The sequence below is a fragment of the Coturnix japonica genome, chromosome 1, assembly GCF_054131305.1.
Source record: "Coturnix japonica strain WE chromosome 1, WE-NBRP24, whole genome shotgun sequence".
Classification (NCBI taxonomy): Eukaryota; Metazoa; Chordata; class Aves; order Galliformes; family Phasianidae; genus Coturnix; species Coturnix japonica.
The window spans coordinates 110,995,349-111,016,732 of record NC_140663.1 but is presented as its reverse complement, the minus strand read 5'-3'; the positions used below and the strand labels follow the sequence as shown (position 1 = coordinate 111,016,732).

General features: G+C 40.4%; 1 protein-coding gene and 1 long non-coding RNA gene across 4 annotated transcripts in view; both read left to right on the top strand.

Moving 5' to 3' along the window:
* NHS (NHS actin remodeling regulator) overlaps positions 1–21,384 on the top strand; it is a 235,923-nt gene that overhangs the window by 132,394 nt on the left and 82,145 nt on the right. The gene's annotated exons all lie outside the window — the stretch shown is intronic.
* Positions 1–21,384, top strand: part of LOC146762648 (uncharacterized) — a 54,217-nt gene that overhangs the window by 7,054 nt on the left and 25,779 nt on the right. Inside the window, exon 1 of the long non-coding RNA XR_014940424.1 lies at positions 1–21,377. This exon is cut by the window's left edge and continues 7,054 nt beyond it. This is a non-coding gene — a long non-coding RNA (uncharacterized LOC146762648). The remainder of the gene's footprint in view (positions 21,378–21,384) is intronic.

The following is a 21,384-nucleotide window of genomic DNA, read 5'->3' as shown; positions in this document are numbered from 1 at the left end:
TGGATATGGTGGCATACACACCTTCTTGTATTCTTGTAAGCTCACCTGGAGAAGCCACATTTAAGTTGCTGTCACGAGCCATGACTTAACTGAAAGTATTGGAAGTCCTTCATGTATCTCACACAGTGCCCATGTGGCACTGCTACTTTGCTGTGCTCACACATTTGCTGTGCTTGAGGTGAACAAAAATTGCTTATACTTTGTGAAACAGCTCTGGTAGGCTTCCTCCAGGTGGAATTGGACAGCTAAGCTACCCTTTGGCTCATTAAGAAATATTTCCCTTACAACTCTGCAGGCTAGGAATACAGGGTGGGTTTTTTCGTTTTGTTTTTTTGTGTTTGTTTGTTGTTTTTGTTTGTTTGTTTGCTTGCTTGCTTTTTGCAAAATAAAGATTAAGATGATTCAGCAGGTGAAGAAGCTGAGACCTTTGTTGTGTCCTCATGAGTACCATGGCTAACAGTGCATTGGTTGTCATATTCTGCTTGCTCTTCTCTTCAGAGTCCTACCAGGACAGAATTGCTAGGCATTATTTGCCCAGGGATGTGGTGGAGTCACCATCCCTGGAGGTGATCCAAGAAACATGTGGATGTGGCACTGTGGGATGTGGTTAGTTGATATGGTGTGATGGGCTGATTGTTGAGATACATGATATTAGGTGTTCTTTTCCAGCATTTATGATTCTATGATTCTAGTCTAAGATTATGAAGACTTACTGGAAACTCTTGTTTTGAGAACCTATTTGGTGTAAAAGAGAAAAAGTGCTTCATAGAGATCACTGCTCTGTGAAAATCAAAATATGGCCAATTCCAGGGCAAGTATTCTGTCATCTCAGTACCTTCTGATTTTTTTAACAACGTCCTTGCTATTTGGGAAGCAATTGAGTCTCTTGATTGACACAGAGATCAGAATAAAGCTATGTACTCATAGATACTCATTCATCATTTCTACTCTGCTTGCTGTAACACTACTGAGCATGAATACTGCAGGAACACGTGTTTCAGCAGTGCCCTGGAAATCTAAAGCATGTCTCACTAATCAGAAAGCAACAGAAAAATGGCAGCCAATATGATAAGCTGGAGCCTCAGCAAGAATGTGAAGAGTATGAATTAGAAGTCAGCTGCTAAGCTATCCTGAACCTTGAAAAAGAGTTGATTTGTTTTTACTTCTTAGAGGAAGAGTGTTTCCATAGGTTAGATGCTTTGGGTTACTACAACAGGGTCCATACAGCCCTAAGCAATAAGGCAATGTTAAGAAAGCAAGCAAAACTACTGAGAGACCTAACCACCAGTTAGACTTCTGAAGAATAGTGAAAATGCACTCCTTCTAGATAGACACTGCAGAAGAAGTTTCCAGTATGATACCAGCAGATTAAAAACTTTTGGGAAGATAAGAACTGTGAGAATGAGTAGATTGTGTGATCTGCTTCCCTGCTTCTGACAAAAGCTGGCACCAGTGGGTTTTGAACAGAGTACAAATCATGAGATTGTGTGTTTTCATATGGTAATAACTGCAAAGTCAGTGTTGAATCCACATTCTGACATTACTTTGTCTGTTTTTAATCTTTAAGTTGTAGCCACTATTTTGCTTTTTGTAGTGCCTGTTTCTTTTCTTTCTTCCCAAACCAGAAGGCCTTCCTGCTTATTCTGCAGTTGTAAAAATTCATATTGACTTCATAAAGGCTCACATAGTATATTTATGTACATATAGACACACACACACATTTTAAGGAGAAATAAAATTCACACATGAAACCAATTTAAGCAGCAGAATACTGTGTTGTGACTGTACCTCCAGTATTGCTGGTTTGTGTATCTGTGATTAACAGATTCCTTTTATTTCCCATTATAACCATAATTATTCTGATCAACAGAACGACTTTAACTTACAACCAGAAAGGTGAAAGGTAAAAATAAACCTTTTAATTGTGCTCATTGTGAAATATTCAAAAGACCTTTTAAAACAACTTTATATCCTGCTGCATAGCAAGAATAACAGTAAAATTGTTCATACACTTATATGTACCTTTTTATAATTTCCTTTTCCCCTTTAACTATCTCAAAAGCACAAGACTCCTTCCTGCTCACATTTTGTTTTCCATTTGCTAAGGCTGTGTTTCATTTTCTTCCTTCTCTTGGTAATGTAGTTTCTGAAGGTAGGTGTTGTTTCCACATGCTTCTAAACTTGTAATCAGTTTTTCAGACAAATGGATCTGAAGTTATCTAGACGCAAATTCTGAGGCTGAGTGTGCACTGTATCAAAGAGTAATTCTTAAGAAGAGTAGCCAGAGTAGGAAATACAGGTCTGTCCTGGCCCTGGCCAGTTATCTGTTCCCTTCATTCATTTTTCCCTTCCCACATGTACCTCCTTGATATTATACCTCATTATTCTGGAGATGTGAGGGGTGAGCAGGAAGCTGCTATCTGGGAAACCTTGCTACCTTCCTAAGAGAAGTTGTGAATGCTCCATTCCTAGAAGTGTTCATGGCCAGGCCAATTGTGGCTTTGGGCAGCCTGCTCTAGTGGGAGGTGACCCTGCCTATGGCAGAGGTTTGGAATTAAATGGTCTTTAAGGCTCTGTCCATCCCAAACCACTCTGTAATTCTATGAAAAGTGAACTTTGCAGCAACAGTATTGCCATCCCAGCGGAATGTGGCTATATCAACTTGCTCCTTTTAAGTTCTCATTTTTCTGTACCATTTTAAGGGCTAGAAACTGTTTTCTTCCTTCCTTGCTCTTAAAATGGTTTTGTGAGAATGTTAGGATTTTAGAGGGAGTTCTGTTTTCACGGCATGATAGCAGCACAGCATGATCGCATCATTGCACAAGAGCATAAGGATCATTGTCTGTCCATCCTGGATAATGTGAATCCAGCTTTTGAAAGGGGGATCGCTATATCAAAATGATGGGAGGTTCTCTTGGATTGCAGCGTGTTTCCCCAGAGGCAGGCATGCATCCAATCTGTTGCTCCAGTCTTCTATCAACTGACAGCAGTGCTTTGTTGCACTGCGCTATTAAACTTCTCCTGGCAGTGGACACAGATAGCTGCAGATTTCCCTTGAAGTCCATCCAAGCCCCCTTTTGAGCAGGCGCTGGGAAGGCAGGGCTGTGAACGACGTATGCTGGGAGTCTCTGGATTCCTTGGAAACAGAGTAAGCCTGGAGCATTCCCCAGAAATTTATTAACTTTTTCTACAACTTCACATTTCTGTAGCAGCTTGGCCCTTGTGGATTTCATACTGTTATCTTTATTGACTATGGAGAACCTTTCTAGTTTTGTGGTTAACATTAGTAACAGAACATAAAAATATCTGCTTTGTATTTGCAGTCTGTGAGTAAATCAAGACAGCACCCGCAGTCACCCACCCTCCTGCGTCAGTGTACTTGGCTGCTGGGGGCTCTCATTTCTCTCCCCACCTGGCCCCAACATCTTGCTGCAGACAGATGCTTCAGTGTATGCCCAACTCCAGACCCGCAGACCTTAAATGTAGTGTGAACTGGGAATTCTGTGAGACACATTTTCATCTGACATCAGAAGCAATGGGTTTATAAGGGAATGTAACCGGTCAAATCCTTGGAGTCCAGATGATAAGAAGGTGCATAGAAATATCTCATCTCCGCATTTTCCACGTCCCTATATTTCCCACAACAACCCTTTATCAGTTGATGTTCACATGAATGGTATGGGAATTACAAAGAATGTTCTTTAGTTAGTTTAAAAAAAAAACCCTTCAGTCTTGGAATTGTTCAGCATAACTCAGATTCATGAAAATTATAATTTTAGCACTAAATTCTGCCACTGTAGTCTCCCACTCTGAAGAGCCTCTGGTTTCTGTCATACTTTCTCCCCATACTGACAAACTTTAAGCTATATTCTTTTTTTTTTTTTTTTTTTTTTTAGTTTCCAGAAAGAGAAACAAAATGAAGTCAAATCTTCTAACTAAGGATATTCTGTGGCTCTGTGATTCTTTCTTTTTTTGGGATTCAATCAAATATGTCATGTATATCCTAAAACCATGTTTGAACCTCGTATTGGAGCTATCAGTCTTGTACTCCATCTTTTGTAAACCACTCTTCTCCCCAAAATGCAATGTTTTCATTTAATTGCTAACCAAGAAGCTGAAGAGGGCAAGGGGTTCCTTGATGCCTGTGAGATAAATGGGAGGCAATGTGCTTCAAGGGAGGTCCAGCAGTGATTTACAGCAGACAGCAATTGTTAATAGGCAAACATTATCTTTCTACTTCTCCAATAAATGTGTCAGATTGGAATGCAAGAGTGCAGTCTCCGTGTCAGCTTTATGGCCCAAATAACGTAAGCTATTGAAAGCACAACTGATTTCTTGGTTCACTTGTTCTGGCTGTGTAACTTACTTCTTGACTGATCTTTTGATGACCCTGTGGAAGTTTGTTTTCTTCTGCACTCTCTCTCCGTCCTGATGTCCATTTATTGGTGCTCACACCAGTGGGTTTGCACAGAGGGAAATATTCATAGAAGAGCCATACAACAGCTTTCACATTTGCAAGCAACTGTCAGGGATACCCACAGCTTGGATCTTTCCTCAAGTGGCTTGTGTTTGTGCAAATACCACTGTGTGCTTAATTTGAGTAAGAAATTGCTACAACTGTTTATGAAAATTTTTGCCTACCAGGCAGCATAGATTGTGCTGGTAGCCAAACTCCTTGTTTTTCTATAATTCTCTTGGGAAGAACGTGAAACCCTTCAAATCTTTCAGCACTGTTCTCTTCTTCATGATCAGGTGGCCTGTGATGCTATTTGCTGTAGTGTGGTACTTTTTTCTGATGGAGTATGTGAATTTGGTTTGTGTCCCTAAGCCCTGGTGATGGCTGGGGATGATGCAGAGGCAACCCTTGAAATGGTGATTCCTCACATTATTTGGGTTCTCTCATTGGATTCTCAGGTGTGTAAGGTGAAGATGGGGTTTACTGAGCCAGAGTTAGAAGGTGCAAAGGATGGGTACTTATCAGAGAAAAACATTTTACTAGAAGTTCTCCATTAATGTGAGAGCAGGGAGTACAGCCAGACCGGAGAACAAGAGCAGCAGAAGTTAGCCCATGCAAAATAAAACCCTGAATAAAGACTGGCCAGCAAATCAAAATACTGTGAAACATCAGCCATTGCTGATATGAGGTTGTGGACTGTACCCAAGAACGATGTTGCATTAGTTCTCTGTGCTGATTACTGCTTGCTGCTGCTACCTCTACCTGCCTGTCCAAGCTCTGTCCAGATGTGCTCAAGAAGCCTGTCTTAGTAGGAGTTGGAAACCCAAAGCAAAGCCTTACTAAAACACTCAACTGTAGACACAGCTCTACACCCTGAGAGCAGAGGGGAGGAAGGATGTGGCATGCACAGCAGACAGCAGGTGCAGTGCTTGGAGCATTGGAGGAAGTTCAGAGATTCTTCCAGTACAGTCGAACTGGAAGGGAGGGAATGCAGCAGAGGTGAAAGACAACCAGTACTTTTGATGGTGGATGTTTGTCCTTCCTGTGCCAGTCACAGCTCTGTCTTTGACTGTCTTTAAGTTTTTGGTCTTTTAGGAAAGAGGGATTTTCCTGTGGAAGAGGAGAAGCAAATGAATTAGACAGTGTCTTTAATCTTATGCAGCATGCATTAATCTTTAAAATGTTTTATAATTTATTATTTTTAGTCTATTAAAAAAAAATAATAAGTGTGTCCACAAATATACTAATGTAGTTGGGTTGATTGCAGATGGAGGACTAGCAGAAGAATACAACATTTAGTATCTCTCATTTTCGGAGTTGTGCTAATACCTGTACCTGTGTCACTGGAACTGTGGCTGGAGATCTTGCTGCAGATCAGCAATAGCATGAGAGGGATACTGCTTGCAGTAGAGAAGCTGTAGTTACAGAGACCTCTTGGAAGAGGACTAATAATTGAGCAAAACCCAGCAAGAGAGGGAAACACTCCTTTCCTCATGAGCAGGTTTCTAGGTTTCTGCATGCACTTACTAGCTCAGGAATGCCCTTAGGACAAGCAGTATTGAGGAGTTAATATGGAGTTGTATGGATTTAATAACTGTTCTGTTTTCTAATGTGACAATGTGGGGGAAAAAAAACACACACACAAAAACAACACCACCTTAATGGAGATTATTGTCTTGGTTGTATAAATATGTAGTTTGCTATACTTAAAATTCACATTATCAGCCTCTTTGGAGTCATTGCATTTTCTCATGTAAATATGTATCTAGGGCATTTTTAAAATGCAGGTTTTTGCCCTGATTATGTAAATATGCTTGTACACCGAAAATGCCAATTTCTTCTTCACCCCCTACCCCTTGCTTTTTTCTTTTTTGAATATGTAAGTGGATTTCATGCTTAAGAAAGTGAGGAGGTACTAGCACAGAATGACTACGAATATTTAGGGCAGGCCTTACACAGTTATTCTTAAAGAGCCTGTCAGTCCACCTAATACAGTTATCTCTATATTCCAGTCCTTGTTGTTTTTTTTTTTTGTTGAGCAAATGGCCTGTTCATTAAGTCTGTCAAAACTACTAGACTGGAAATTACTAGGCTGGCATTTTGGGCACAACCAACACATGTTCTGTACTTCATGAACTGGAATACAAAGCTTTCTTTATCAAAATACAATGTTCTCCTAATAACAGAACAGACAGGAACTATAAATTTCATTCCTTTACATCAGCAGAGAGCTTGGACTCCTTTATCTTGTCTTGAATTTTCTAAGTTCCTGATGTTCAAGATTGTCCTGAGTCAGTTCACTTCACTGATTAATCTTATTAGTCAAACTGCAAGAACTGAAGGAACCAATTTTGACAAGTGAGAGTAATCCAGTTTTTCTAGCTATAAAAAAGTATCTAAGATGCCCTCTAGAGGCGGTGGAGAAAGGCAAGTACCTCTAAAGGTACACAGCCCATCCTAAAGGAGGTGGGAAAAGCCCTGCTGGGGAGATACACAATCTCTCTTGACTATGGAAAGGACTTAGATCTAACTTTGAGGTAGGTAAAATAAAACCCACTGCTTCTGCTCACTCAGTTTTACAGCACCTAAACTCAGTTCATGGCTGTTACTTGGGGAAGATACCTTAAAGTCCCAGTCTTTTGATGGGCCAGATATGGAAGGGCTCTATGTTGCAGAGCCTCCTCTGGTGAGAGGGTGTCCACATACATGTGAGTTTCCATCCTACCCTTCATTGAGAGAGATTTCTGAACAGCTCATCAGCTCTGTTTTGATGCTAACCAAATGATCCTTGAAGGGAAAAAAAACAACAACTCTCTACTCTTATTTGTCCTGTAGCCTGCTCTGTGCTTCTGCATACTTCTTCAATTGTACTTGGCCTGGTTGTTTTTGTGATGTCTCCCTTTTGAATGTACTGACTGTAGAGGGAGGAGAGAAATTTATGGAGAGAAGAGAAAAAGCAGAATACAGAAGGAAATGTTTATATTAAAAACATGCAACAACTATAAATTCCGTTTGCTTTTTTTTTTTTTTTTTTTTTTTTTTTTTAAGAAAACCTACAATAATATGTTATTTAGAGGCAGGCTTTTTGCTGGTGTGTTTATTCACTGGGGTTTTCCATCATCATTTCCATGTGATGCATTCGGATCGCTTGCAGTTTTGTGGGTTTCTGTCCTAGCCTTCAATAGCAAATGTTTAATCTAGGGAACTGCCCTCCTCTTCTCTCCCCTCCTCTTCCCTGTAGCATGCAAATTATCATAGAAGAGTTAGAAAACTTTGCTTGTGTGGTGAAGGGAGAAGAGGGACAACAATTGACTGCATTTCAAGCCCTGCAGGCAGCTCTTTAGCTGATGTAAACTGTCATAGCTGCAGTGTCTTTGGAAGAGAGAGCACTAACAATATCCAGTGACTAAGGATCTAACCCCAGATTTTGGCTTCTTCTGTTGAAGGCCTGCTGGGAAGCGCAAATTAACAGCCGAATGAGAGAGAGAAAGAGCAAAAGCAATGGCACAAAGCCTTTTTTGCCATTTTTAACTGAAGAGCATTGAATGTTCCCTCATTGTGGAACATCTAATTTTTCATCGCATCTGTTGCCACTAAATCAAGCTATTATGCAAAATGTACGTACCTCATTCTGGGTGGGAAGTATTTTAACTACACACACAGGCAAGATTTTGGTAAAGAGAAAAGAATGATGGGTAATGAAGACTCTGCCCTTTAATTTGTGTTGTTTCTGATATGATGTAGACTGGCAACTGTTTGCATAAAGTTATGAGCATTGTTTTTCATTAACAAATGCATATTTGAAAGACCCTTGAAAGAAGGAACCAGTTGTCTGACAAATGATGCTTTCTGTTGGCTTGGTTCGGCCTTGGAAAAGTTTAGAATATTTGTTGAATGAAAACATTCAGGATAATGACTTCCTTGCTTTGAAGAACAAAAACTGAGGTTTCCATGGGAGTATGGACTGCTCCATCTGAGTATCAGCTCTGCTAATGCCCTTGAAAATACGTCCTTCAGTCAGTACACATCTTTGCTTTAATGCACTGATGGTCTTATTTCTGGCAGCTCAAGTTAAGACTGTACTTTTGAATTTAGTCATATTTCTTAAGAAAATTTAACTACCAAGGAGATTTTTTCAACTTGGAAAAAGCCTCTTAAAACTTTTACTGCCCCAAACAGGTACCTTGACTGGTTATGGGTTAGTAAACCTTGCAGTTTACAACCTCTATGGTCGTGCCACCAACATCCACTTCTGATGTTGTAGGCCAGCATAACGAAGTAGGAGGCATTACTGTCAGGGCAGCCCTGTAGGATGTGATGATAATCTTTCTGTGTATAGATTTAAAATGCTACATTTAGATGCTCTTTTGGAGTCCCTGCAGAAGAGTTCATCATGGGAATATGGGGATCCTTAGTTAATTTATCAGCAGGAACACTGTTGTTATAACATTGAGTTGAACAGAAGACCTAGACTGTCCTCAGCTTTAGTCTTATAAATCTGCATTAAAAGGTACATCCCAATATCCATAATTCTTGGTCTTCGATAACTATGGATGTTCTAAATCTCCAGAATTGAGGCTAATAGAAACTCACTTTTTTTTTTTTTCCACTTGGAAAAGGAAGTGTTTTAAGGACAAGAAGTAACAAAACAACCTAGATTAAAATGAGTTGAATAAGACTGTGTGTCGCAGTAGTCATTGCTCAGATTCAGGAGACATCCTGGTTATCAAAAGCCTCTATTTCTTATTTGATGCCTTTATGAGCATACTTGCTGCAGCTTATAGATATGCAAGCTGCTAGCAAATTGCCTTGAAGACTTTCATTGCAAGAGTCTACAAACATTTGCCTGAAGGGAACTGACTGTTATTATTAAAGACAGTCAAAGGAAATGCAACATAACAGCCATCACCTCACACCTTTGCTGAAGACCTTGTGGTATCAGCTTCTGGCGAGTTTCATCAAGAGGCATGGATTACCCATGAGCCACAAGACCAACACAACCTTACGGCAACCATGTGATAGAGGAGCTGCTCCATAGCCATAGCTTTTCTACTCCTGATTCAGATAATTATTATTCAGTCCTTATCTTTTTTTTAGTGATAACTAAACTCTATAAGAGACCATAGAGTACCAGAGTCTCGGTTTCCAACAGATGAATCTGTAAAAGTCTCTGCTCTTTGTCATGTGCCAGAACATCACAGAAACCTCATGTTACTAATGAGAACACAGCTTTGACAGTCATAATTTATAGTGCCAAGAGTATTGGCTCCATTAGGTTCAGTGGGATATTGCTGATGGCTTCCAGGGTGGGTAAGGAAAGGAAAAGGAATGCCAGGACTTTTCCCTGTTGCTTTTCATGATTAAGCCCAAAGGTAGTAAGTATGATCATTTATGCTTCTGACCTTTGTATGACTCAAGCTTACAGGTTTTCTAGGGAAATGAATATCACAGTGTCTGGTGTAAATCAAAATCAGAATTCTTAGATTTTACTTGAAATTCTGTCTATGACCCACTGCTCTCCAGCTGGCAGTTACCTATGCTTCAGCCTAGGCATCTGCAGAATGGGCACCTGGGCAACATCAGAGGAGTGGGGGGGGAGGCTAACTGAGCATCTATAGAGTGATATCAGATTGAAGAAAGTAGACAAAGTTGTGTTGTCTAGTTCCTGCATGTCATTTGATATCAACAGGATCTCAAGCTTGAGAGGAACTAGGTTTCACTGTTCTTATGTTTACCAAGGCTTCTCCAGAATCTGTATAATACTTCAAAAGGTGTGATTTAAGAGGACCTTAGCTCCTCTGCTTAATTCTGCTAAGGCTGCTAAGGCTGAAGAGCCCTGACCACTCTCATGTCCCTTTTATGGCTGGGAGTGTAGGTACTAAATGCTTGGAGACAAGGAGGTCAGTAAGAAATACAAGTTTTCTGCAGGAGTTTGGGGAACATTTTTTTACGTCCTCAGTGTCTAAGTGTCATTCACTTGCCACCTAGATCTGGAAAGGATTTTCTGCCATTTGAGTACCCCTGCTGTAAACAGCTCTGGTGCGGGAAATGTTAGCTGAGTGTCAGATCAACTAAATTGATATGTCAGCAAGAACATCTTGTCAGGTAAACACAATGAATCTTCATTCTAGCTGTTATCACACGCAGTATTCATGCTGATCTGGTTGGTAGTTGCTGATTGCCCATCTGTGATACCTGCTGGATTTTATTTATTTATTTATCTATTTTTTGGAATAAAGCCATTGTATTAGAGGCAAAACCAAAAGATGTGGCTAATGGCTGCTAACGGGTGTCTGTAAGATCTAGGAACAGAGCCAGCCTTTACAAAATCCACTGCCAACCTAATTTGTACCAAACTGTTACAAAAGTCTTTCCTTGGACTTGAGGTAGATTCTTTAACTTTTGGATTTAAGCATTGTTTTTATGTTCAATCATTGCTCAATGATTTTAGTTAGAACTGAGGGAGAAGATCATCACATATATTTCACAAATGTATTTCTCATTTTGGTATAAAATAGTAGTCCTGGGAGTACACTAGAAAGAAGCAATTCCCATGAAACCCTCAAGGATATCATGTGCTTGCAGGTGAAGAGGAGTGTGCCAGAAGGCATTGAGCAAGAGCCAGAAATCTCAGGAGCTGACAGAGACTTGAACAAGAGAACTCAAAATGTTTGATCTCATTTGGACAGACTCCAAATCCCAGTGCTTACCTGAGCTGATCCTCACCATTTTCCCTCATCCTTAATAGAAAATTAATTGCAAAAGCCAGTTTCATGGAGGAGTCTGTTATGAGAAATCTGGTTTTATGTGGGCTCAGTTCCAGACAGGCTAAGTGTAACTGGGTCCCCAAAACCTGGAGCCTCCAGTCAGCTAGGTCCTTCTAAGCCACGGAAAATACTAACGGAATGAAAACATGAAAGCAGATTCAGAGACTGCCTACTAGTGAGATGGGAAGGAAGCACATCATGGAAAGCTGTTGAAGGCCACTTTCCTCCAGCTTTGATAGGACAAGAGGGAATAGCTCAAGGTTGCAGCAGAGGAGGTTCAGGTTGGATATTAGGAAACATTTATCCTCCGGAAGAATGGTCATGCTCTGGAACAGGCTGTTCAGGGTGGTGATGCAGTCACCATTACAGGAGATCTTTAAGAGACATGTGGATGTAGCACTGAGGAGCATGGTTAGTGGCCAATACTGGTGGTAGGTGAACAGTTGAACTAGGTGATCTTAGTGATCTTTTCCAATCTGGATGATTCTATGATTCTTTGAAGTCCAGTCAGAGCAGGAGAGCATTTTGAGTCCTGTGCAAACTCAATGGAAAAAAAAAAAAAAAGTTTATTTTGCAGAAACTGCAGACACTTGGCTTTTTTTTAGGTCTTGGAACAATTGACAGAGGAAATGTCTTGTGTGCAGTTGATGTTTGACCAGGAATGACAAGCTTTCTCTTTCAAGTTATAGACAAGAGGATGACTGCATACTATAATAAGGCTTGCAAACATGCTGGGTCAGACTTTGTGGCTTCCCAAATGCAGAAATAAAGATACAAACATGAAGGGCAATGTTCTCCATCAGAATTTTTTTTTCCAGAAACAAAGATGCGGTACTTTGCCAGTGTCCTAAAACTGATCTCATAGATGCACAACAGTTTTTAGAACAGGCTGCCAAGGGAGCTGATAGAGTCTCCATCCCTGGAGGTGTTCAAGAAACATGTGAATGTGGCACCAAGGGACTTGGGTTAATAGGCAGTATTGGCGGTAGGTGGATGGTTGGACTAGATGATCTTAGAGGTCTTTTCCAGCCTTAATGGTTCTATGATTCTGTGATTCAGTTCTGGGCAGCATTATCTTAAATCCCATTGGAAATATTTTGCTGATTGTTTCTTTTGCTTTACCCTAGAAAATTAACTTGCCTTTGGGTCCTCAAAGATGCTTTTGTAAAGCTGCTAATTATGGAGCTGAGGAAGATGGTTCATGTGATACACTTAGCCCTTCACTTACTGATACCCTACAGTGCGTAACTGCATTGGGCTGGCTGTGAATTCAGCTCTGGCTGGCTGAGCACTGATGACAGCACCTACTGTAATAGACTGATATTGGTAGAGAAAGCGAAAAGGCCTGTAAAAATCCCAAATGGGTGATGAAAGTTCTACATCATGCAGACCTCTTCCTGTAATTGTGTAGTGGCACAGACCAGCACTCAGCCTACCAGGCTCTAGTTAGTGAATAAAACACTCTGAAGGCCTTGGCTATATCATGGCATGACTTCTGAATACAGCTGCAAGTTCTTGACTGTACACAACAAACCTAACCAAAACTTTGTGGCTGATGGCAAAAATCATCACATGAAAGCATGTAGTAAGACATGCTTTACAATTGTATTTCTTCTATTTGTAATACATAATTTAGATACCGTTTCTGCTGGTTTTTGTTTGTTTGTTTGTTTATCCATATATATAAATATCCTTTATTTTTAAAAGATTGCTTTTGATCTGTTTTGTTTTGTAACATCCACATATCAGCGTGTGACTGATGAGGAGGTTTCCTTGGGCAGCTGTGCTGTCCTATAGGTTATGCAGTCCCCAAAAGAGAGCTTCTGCTGAAGGCTCTGTAAAGCTGCAGAGGGGCCATCTGAAATGATTCTTATGATGAATACTGACAAATAGAGTTAGCTGGAGGATATTGTTACTGTGCCCCGCACTTGTTACTGTGACTAGTCAAAATGATGTGTTTTCTGCAGTGTTTAAGGCTGAGATTTCTTTTCGTCTTTAAAAAATTTATTTGACCTCTGTAAAATTCCTATTATGAATAGAAGGTACTTACCCTCAAACACTGTTTTACATTGTGTTCTTCTGAACCATAGCAAAACTGTTTTGTTTTCCCATCCTTAAAAATGCTGACCCTGAATAAATAGACCACCATTCTTTTCTGTCTGTGATCTAATTAATGTGCATTTTTCCCTCAGTCCCCCACTGTTCCTGTACTTTTGCAATACCATTTCCTGCTACTCTTCCTGTAGCATTGGTTATAGGGCAGGTCAGTGTGTCCATCTCTGCCAGCATCCCCCAGGGCAGTGTGGTAGCTGAGAGGCTTCATCCCAACCCCAGACAAGGATGCAGCCTGCATTGGACATGTCGTCCAATTTTATTTCAAGGTAAAAGAAATAAAAAATAAAAAATTCAGTTCAAAATCTCCATGATCTAAACTGAAATCTGGCAAGTGAGAATGGTTTGTAGGTTTGTTTCTAAAGCTTATGCTTGATATGAACTGCAAGACCCGGCACTTGGCCTCATTGAACCTTATCCCATTCACCTCAGCACAGCGATTTAGCCTACTCAGATCCCTCTGAAGAGCCTCTATACCCTTGGGCAGATCAACACTACCTCCCAACTTGGGGTCATCTGCAAATTTACTGAGGGTACACTCAATCCCCTCATTTAGGCCATCAGTATAGATATTAAACAAGGTAGGCCCCAGAATAGCTACAGACATTGCCTAAGTTTTGCCTTCTGCAATTGATCACTTTTGTGGGTTTTTGTTTTGTTTTGTTTTGTTTAAATTATTTTTACTGTTGTTGTTTTTAAGATGTTCTGATCATCAGAAAGAGCAGAGGTCAAAATGCTGGTTGCTTGGGAGCAATGTTCCTTGGAGTCTGACTGCAGTAAATTATAACTTTGACACCATTGTAGAGCAAGGAATTCTCAAATAGGCTATAAAAATAGACTGAATGTGTTAGTAAAACAAGCATGAACTGAGGCCATGCTTTTGGTAGCGTGCGCCTTCAGATTCACCATTGTGGTGAACAGGACTTCAAGAATTCCACTGTCACGTAACTGCCACACACTGTGCATTGTATAGAACTGAAGTGGAAGGAAAAGGAGACAGGCACACCCTTTGTGACTTTCATCTCTTTAAAAATATTTTTTTCTCGCTCTTGGAAACAAAAGCTCAGAAGTCTGTGGTTTAGGTCTTGTTATTGCAGGGTTGCAGGTTTATTTATTTATTTTTTTAAGAACAATAGTTTCATATGTGTGTACTGTATAGTATATATCCTTTCTATCGCATGTATGCTGTATATATTCTTAGATAAGGAGACAGACAGATGGCTACCAATATACTATAGAAAGGATTGGTTCATTGTAAAGACATTAATAGAAATCAAATTGCCTCAGATTCCTTTTGCTGACAGAGCACACTCAAATTTCCTGTTCTCTCTATCCTTCAGTCTTCCACCCTGTGATGCGCGATCAAGTAGTAGACTTCGTGTTATTGCTACTTTTGACTGTCTGTAACGAGCTAGGGAAGGATCTGTCCAAACAGAATTGAACCTGTATATCCAGCTGAATTGATGCTTCTGTTCTTCTAGTTGAAAAAAAATTGAGGTTTAGCTTTAGCCATGAAGACAGACCCTTGACTGCTGTTTTATGGTAGCTGAGCTTCATTGCAGAGCTAAGAATGAGACAAGGGCAACATTTTTGCTTTTGAGAATTCCCATAGATGTCTCATAGACCAGGGAAAGCTCAGCTGCCTCTGCTGCCCTGCACTTCGTTCAGGCACTTACTTACAGGTTATCTGCTTCTTCAGCTCTTCCCAAGAGAGCTGGTGTACCATTCTCAATAATAATCTGGCACCTTTGGCATAAATGATTCCTCACATGAGAGAAATAGAAACCACAAAAGCAAGATCCCAGGAGAATAGAAGCAAGGAAGAAGAATGAACAATGAGGCTTGGACACAGATTGTTAGCACTGAGGTTTGTATTGATTTAATGTCTTTAATTTTTAATTTGTCAGTGATTGCACTAACCCGTGAGCTAAGAGAGGAGCAAGGAGGCAGACTGAGGAAGCATGAGAAGCAGGAAGGATGGGGCGGAAAGGGGAGAGCTGCGCTAGTGGGTCCGTGAAAGCCTTCATTTTGCTGCCACAGGGTGAGGATGTCAGCCACGACATTTAGGGGAGTGCAGGAACAATGTCAAAGGTTGACACAACTTGAAGAGTCAGGCTTTTTATGTTTGTTTCTGGTTGGTTTTTGTTGTTGTGGGCTTTTTTTGCAAGCTGTTTTACACTATTACAAGACGTGTTGGGAATATGCTTACTCAAGAGTTGTCACTGCAGTATTTTAACTTGCAGGAAAAGAGCAGTTTCTTGGTCATTGAATCCTATGGTGCAGCAAATTGACTAAAAATTAATTAATTAAATATGTATTTCTCCATTCACATGGCAAGCTATCATTTAGAAATAGTTATTGAAGCTATCTGTCTTTAATCTTTAAGACTTCTGAGTATACTGGCTGTCTTGTGATGCGGAGTGGCCTTTTCCTTGTGCTGAGTCACTCGCAGAGCACGGCACATCTCAATAACTTTATGGATGTCATAATGTCAGGGCAGGCCTCTTCTGTTGCTAGTATGACTGTTGCCCTGGGCAGCAGAATTGAAGAGATAGTCTACTTAGTGGTGAGAATATATCATTCCATATAGCCCAAAATCATTGCTGAATTACAGGGTTTATTCTTATGCTCATGGTAGCATCACTGAAGTGACGTATATGGAAGTAGAGGGAGATTCAGCCCTATGCTGCATTAAAGTAGTTATGCAGTTTGCTTGTCAATCTGATGGTACAGCAGCCTGCGTGTAGGGCACTCTGTTTTCTCCAGTACTTTCACTGAGCTGCACTAATTATAATAGGATCCTCTTGGGTGTGTATTAGCATTAATTAAGGGATTGCTACTTTCACATGAATAATCTGTCTTCTGCAGACCCTGAGCAGAATTATCAGGTACACAGAAGGTAAGAAGCAAAGGAAAAATCAGGAGATGTGGACTTTTTCTTATGGAGAGTGTTATTGACCTTGTTGTTTTCTTGCTACCGTCAGGCTAGTAGATGACAAAAGGTGAATTGCATCAACTTCATTTTTAGTATCAGATACATAGCTTTGCTTTAAAAGCTGTCAATCTTAGAAACAGTCAATTAGCCTGAACTGCTGAAAAGTGCACTTCTGAACAGACATTGTTGGCAATAATGCTCATCAGTTAAACCTGATTATTTCATCCCTGCTTGTGGGTGGCAGCAGGGAGGAGGAGAAGGATGTTGAAGGGTGAAGATTTTGGCATAAGGAGGACATCAAGGTATGCCAAGATGATTTCTTTAGTATTTCTCATGAGTCTTCTTTAACTGTGCTTCTTCTAGTATTATATTTAACAGTAAAGAACTGGGATTATTTAATATACCTGGCATCTCTTGGTTTCATGGGGCTAGAAAATCCTTCCAGTAGCTCCATGAGAAAGGCTGCTGCCTTCCACTGTGTTGCTTGTGAGTATCTAGGTCATTGCATCCATGCAGCAAACCTTAGTGGGATTGTTTCAAGGCATGGAGTAAAGCGTGATTATTGTACTCTTGGAGATCTCAGTATGTGCTTGGTACATCTGTTTAACTTGCCCAGTGGAGTCTGGGCTCAGATTCCGCCTTGGGAAAATTCTTTGACAACCTTGCCAGCTGGATGCATCACATTTATCATACCCTCAACCTCGGGAAAATAAAAGCTTCTTGCTGGGCCAGTGGTACTGTGGTTATGAGCAGGGCCTCTTCCCCTTTGTGTCATCCTTGAAGAGTATCAACCATGTCTTGACTTCTGACCTTTCCATTTGTGAAGCAAGCTGCGTGTTATACACAGTAAAAAAGTGAGCTGTTTTTTGTTTCACGAGGGGGTGCCTGTGCATGCTTACCCTGGCTTAACCAATGCTGACCTTGCAAAAACAGCATCTGAGGCATTGTTTATACAACTTCCTTTAGGTAGCTCTTCAGCAATGCTGCCCATATCTTGCACCACTGATGATGTAAACCCTTCTAAAATTCAGACCATTGAATTTCACTAATGATTCTGACTGAATTTCAAGCTGGTGAAGAGCATTTTAGGGCATAGTGTTCAGTGCAATGTTGACAAGACCAAGTAGAAAATCACAGTGTAGAATCATAAATGGTTTTCTTAGTGGTCTTAAGTTACGTCAGAGGACTTTTATATCGGATACTAGGATGAATTAACTAATAGAAAGAGATGTCAAGCATTGTAATGGGCTACCCACTGCAGTGGGGGAGTCATCATCTGTAGAGTTCTTTAAGAGGGGTGGGCATAGCAGGAAGGGACATGATTTAGAGATTGACTCAGTAGGTCATGTTGATGGCTGAACTTGATGGTCTTGAGAGTCTCTTCCAACCTGGAAAATTCTGTGATTCAGTTCTATGATTGTTGACTGGTTGGAAACCCACTGGACAACTGTACTTCACTCTGCCTGTGTTACATCTCCAATTAGTATCAAATTGTGCTTTTACCAAGTGCTGATAACATGTAAGAACAGCCATTCCTTTTGGTTGTATCATTCCTCCCACACCAAGAAGCATTCCAAATGCCTCTCATTTTATGCAGGACTTTTTTCAGTTTTACAATTTATTACTTTACCTTATCTCCCTTTCCTCATCCTATCCTTTCTGATCCTGTCAGTTAATTGGATTTGTTGCCAATAAAGAGTATTCCATTATTTGAATGTGTTCTGCTTACAGATAGTAGCCTCATCAATTAAGAAGCACTTGAGTGCATAAAGCTTGTCCATTTTCTTAACTCTGGTCTGTGGGACTAATTAGCGTTGTTGGCTCAAGCTGCTCAGCAGCACAGACAAAAATGACTTTTACTACCTCAAATGTCAAGGCTCTTGGTGAGAAGAGAGCCAGTACCAGGTGAAGAGTTGAGATCTACATATCTGGTATGTCATACATATCTCATGGAGCCTGGAGGGCTGGAAGCAGCAGCTACATTGTCAGATGCTTCCTGCTCCCTTCCATGGAAGTATTTTACCTGTTTTCCCATTGCATCCTCTGAAGTATTGGCACTCTGCTGTGCTAGGACTATGGCACCAGCGAGATCAGCAGTAGGACCCAAGCAATTTCATTGCTGCAAGCAGTGTGTTGCCCTAGGACACTGTCCACTTTGCCTTGGTTCTTTGTCTATGAAAAGAAAATGACACTCCTTGCAAGTCTTCCCTGTGTTGTATCTCAGCTACAAGAGCAAACATGTAGCTGAGATGCTACAGAAAAGAGACTGTAGAGAGCAGTTGTCAAACACAACTGATCTTACAGAAAGGCCAGAAAATTATGATTGGTACTTTATTATCATTTGAGGCAAATTCTTTAGGTAGGTGGTTATGCCAAAGAGCTGGTTGTTCTGTCAATGCCCCACATCCTGGATATATGCTGAGGACAGAAGGTTAATAATCTGGGCATAGTATAAATCATAAAACAAGACAGTTCATTATTTTCTTGGCTTTGGAGAGATTTTTGTCTCTGGTAAAAAGAAAAGTGTGTATGTGAGGGGGTGTATTACATGTGCTGTATGGCATGCATTCAGTGTTGTAATGATGGTTAACAATTCCTTGGCCTTAGAAAACAGCCTGAGGGATGCCATGTTCAGCTTCTTACTGAACTGCAGCTTCCACATGAATGAAGTGGCTGTGTCGTGACTACATTATTGATTTTCTCTGGATTACTTCAGTGAGGCAAGTAAGCAAACTTAGCTGTTTTATTAGATGCTCAGCAGCAGGCAGTCCACAAAATACCACTTTCTGAAGTAGTTTGTTTATCTTAGCAATTTCTAATATGCATTGAAACACGAAGAGATGGCAGTACATGCTAAACCGCTCAAATCGTGAGCCCTGGGCCCCGTATGAATGTCACAGGCCTTTGGAGTGGCATCTGGAGAGAGTTAGGCTTAATCAGTGCTTCCCAGTACTAGCACAGCCAACTGATTCAAGAGACACAATGATAAAAATGCTCTCAGCTTTTAGCAGCATAATGTTCATCCTAGCTTGATATCCTGGCATTTATATAGCATGCTGAAGAAGTTCATCAAATTTTTAACCACAGAGCTTTTAGAAGCAGGTGAAAGATGCTCTGCACTTGTAAAACTGCCTTGTTGTCACTGGCATTTTGGACTCATCTAACTCACCTAATTCTGGAGAAACCCAAAAGAGGCCCAGGACAAGGAGGTAAAATCCAGGTGAATCTTCATTTGCAAACACATCACATGCCTGTAATGGTACATTAGCGTTGATCCTTCTCATGGTGCTTGGGAAATATGCCTACTATGGTGCTTCATGTTCTACTTTGTTTTTCAAAGGGCTGAATATGGTAATGTTTTAGAGCTTTTTTCTCTCTCTCTCTCTTCTTTAGGCAGTGTGAACAAAAGTGAGAGACAAAAAAGCTCGATCTGCTGTAAACTGTGAACTGCAAACTGAGGGGGCTGTGGGGATGGCTGTTGGCAGCGTGTTATAAATGTCATCTCTGGGCTGGGCCTCTTCCAGGAGTGAGGATGCTGTTTGTGCTGTTTTGCCTTTAGCCAATACCCGTCAGCGTTGTGTGCTAAAAAAACACACACATGGCATCATAAATGGGGCTCAGGACACAAGAATTAGTAAGGAGAGCTACAATATTTAAAGGCAATCATTTTATCTGGGTCTTGTTTCCATTTACTTCAGTCTTTAGTTAAAAAAAAAAAAAAAAAAAAAAAAAAAGATGCACTTGGCCTACTTAAATGCAGATACCAAAATGAAGTGCTCGAATATTACATTAACTACACATGTTACCGAATGTGCAGTCCCCTTACTTCTCTTACATTATCTTCAGTCTGGTGCCTGGCCACCATATAGTTCTCTCCAGAATGATCCTGCAGCACTGGGGAGACAACAGACATTGTGAAAGGCTGAGAAACACAGGCGAAGACTTTCTTATGATACAAAACCTGGTACTTACAATGTGTGTATATTATGCCTTCATCACTGCTGTCAAATCTGTTCATCGAGGAGAAAAAAAGAGTATTCATGACAACTACATTTCTCTTTACCTTCTCATGTTATACGTTGGCCAGGCCTTCAGTGGTCTCATTTGAAGTCCCTTCCAACCCAAGCCATTTGGTGAATCTATGAAATTACTAGTAGATCAGAAATTAGATGAGCAAGAGAATGGGATCCATAACTGGAATGAAGCTGGCACATTCTCAGAAATTTCCTAGTACTATTTTTTTTCCACTTTAAAGTGCTGATATGTTCAAAAATGTGCTCTCCCCCAGATATATTAATTGCAGCATAATTTTATTCTATTGAATCACTTCTGAAGAGTTCCAGCAAATTTTTAAAATTCCATTTGAAAGTTCCTCTTACCAAGTGGTTTTGTTTTCTTGTTTGAAATAGTTTTCCTTCCAACACTAGAATTTTTTTCTGAAAGAGCAAGATTTAAGGTATTCCAAACCAAACGAAGAACTTCTACTGTTCTTAAAACGAGAAGAAAATGTTGATCAAACTAAAGAGAATTCATTTTTATTTGATGGGAAATTTAGTAATGACTGGGGGGTTTGCCCAGATATAAAAAATATCCAAATTGGTCTCCTATAGGAATTTTAAGACTACTTGTTTCCTTACAGAAAAAAAGGAGCCTGTTCTCCCTCAACTTGGAAACAGCAGAGTCATTGACAAAATCAAATCGATCTTGGGGAGATCAACGATGAAATCCTTGCATGGAGAACTGATGTCAAGGAGCACTGAGCACAGCACATCATTCAGTCACAGAAGTTTGAGATTCCTGCTAGGAACAAAGGAAAGAAAACTTGACACAAACAGAAAGATATTTCAGTCATTTTGAACTTCATGTAGCCTATGCCCTGCAAGCATCACGGTAGAGGTGAGGGATGCAACTGCATCCACTGCATCATTCCCTCTGAGCTCTCTTAATGCCAACCTGGCTTTTCCCATTGGATTGCCATTGGAACCAAAGCCTCCCCCTTTTTTTCATTATTATTTTATTTTATTTTCACTTTCCAATCAGGTTTTACACCCGTGATGGCGATTTTTAAAATAAATAAATAAATGAAGCAGCCCAACTTTTTCAGGCTGTTCCCT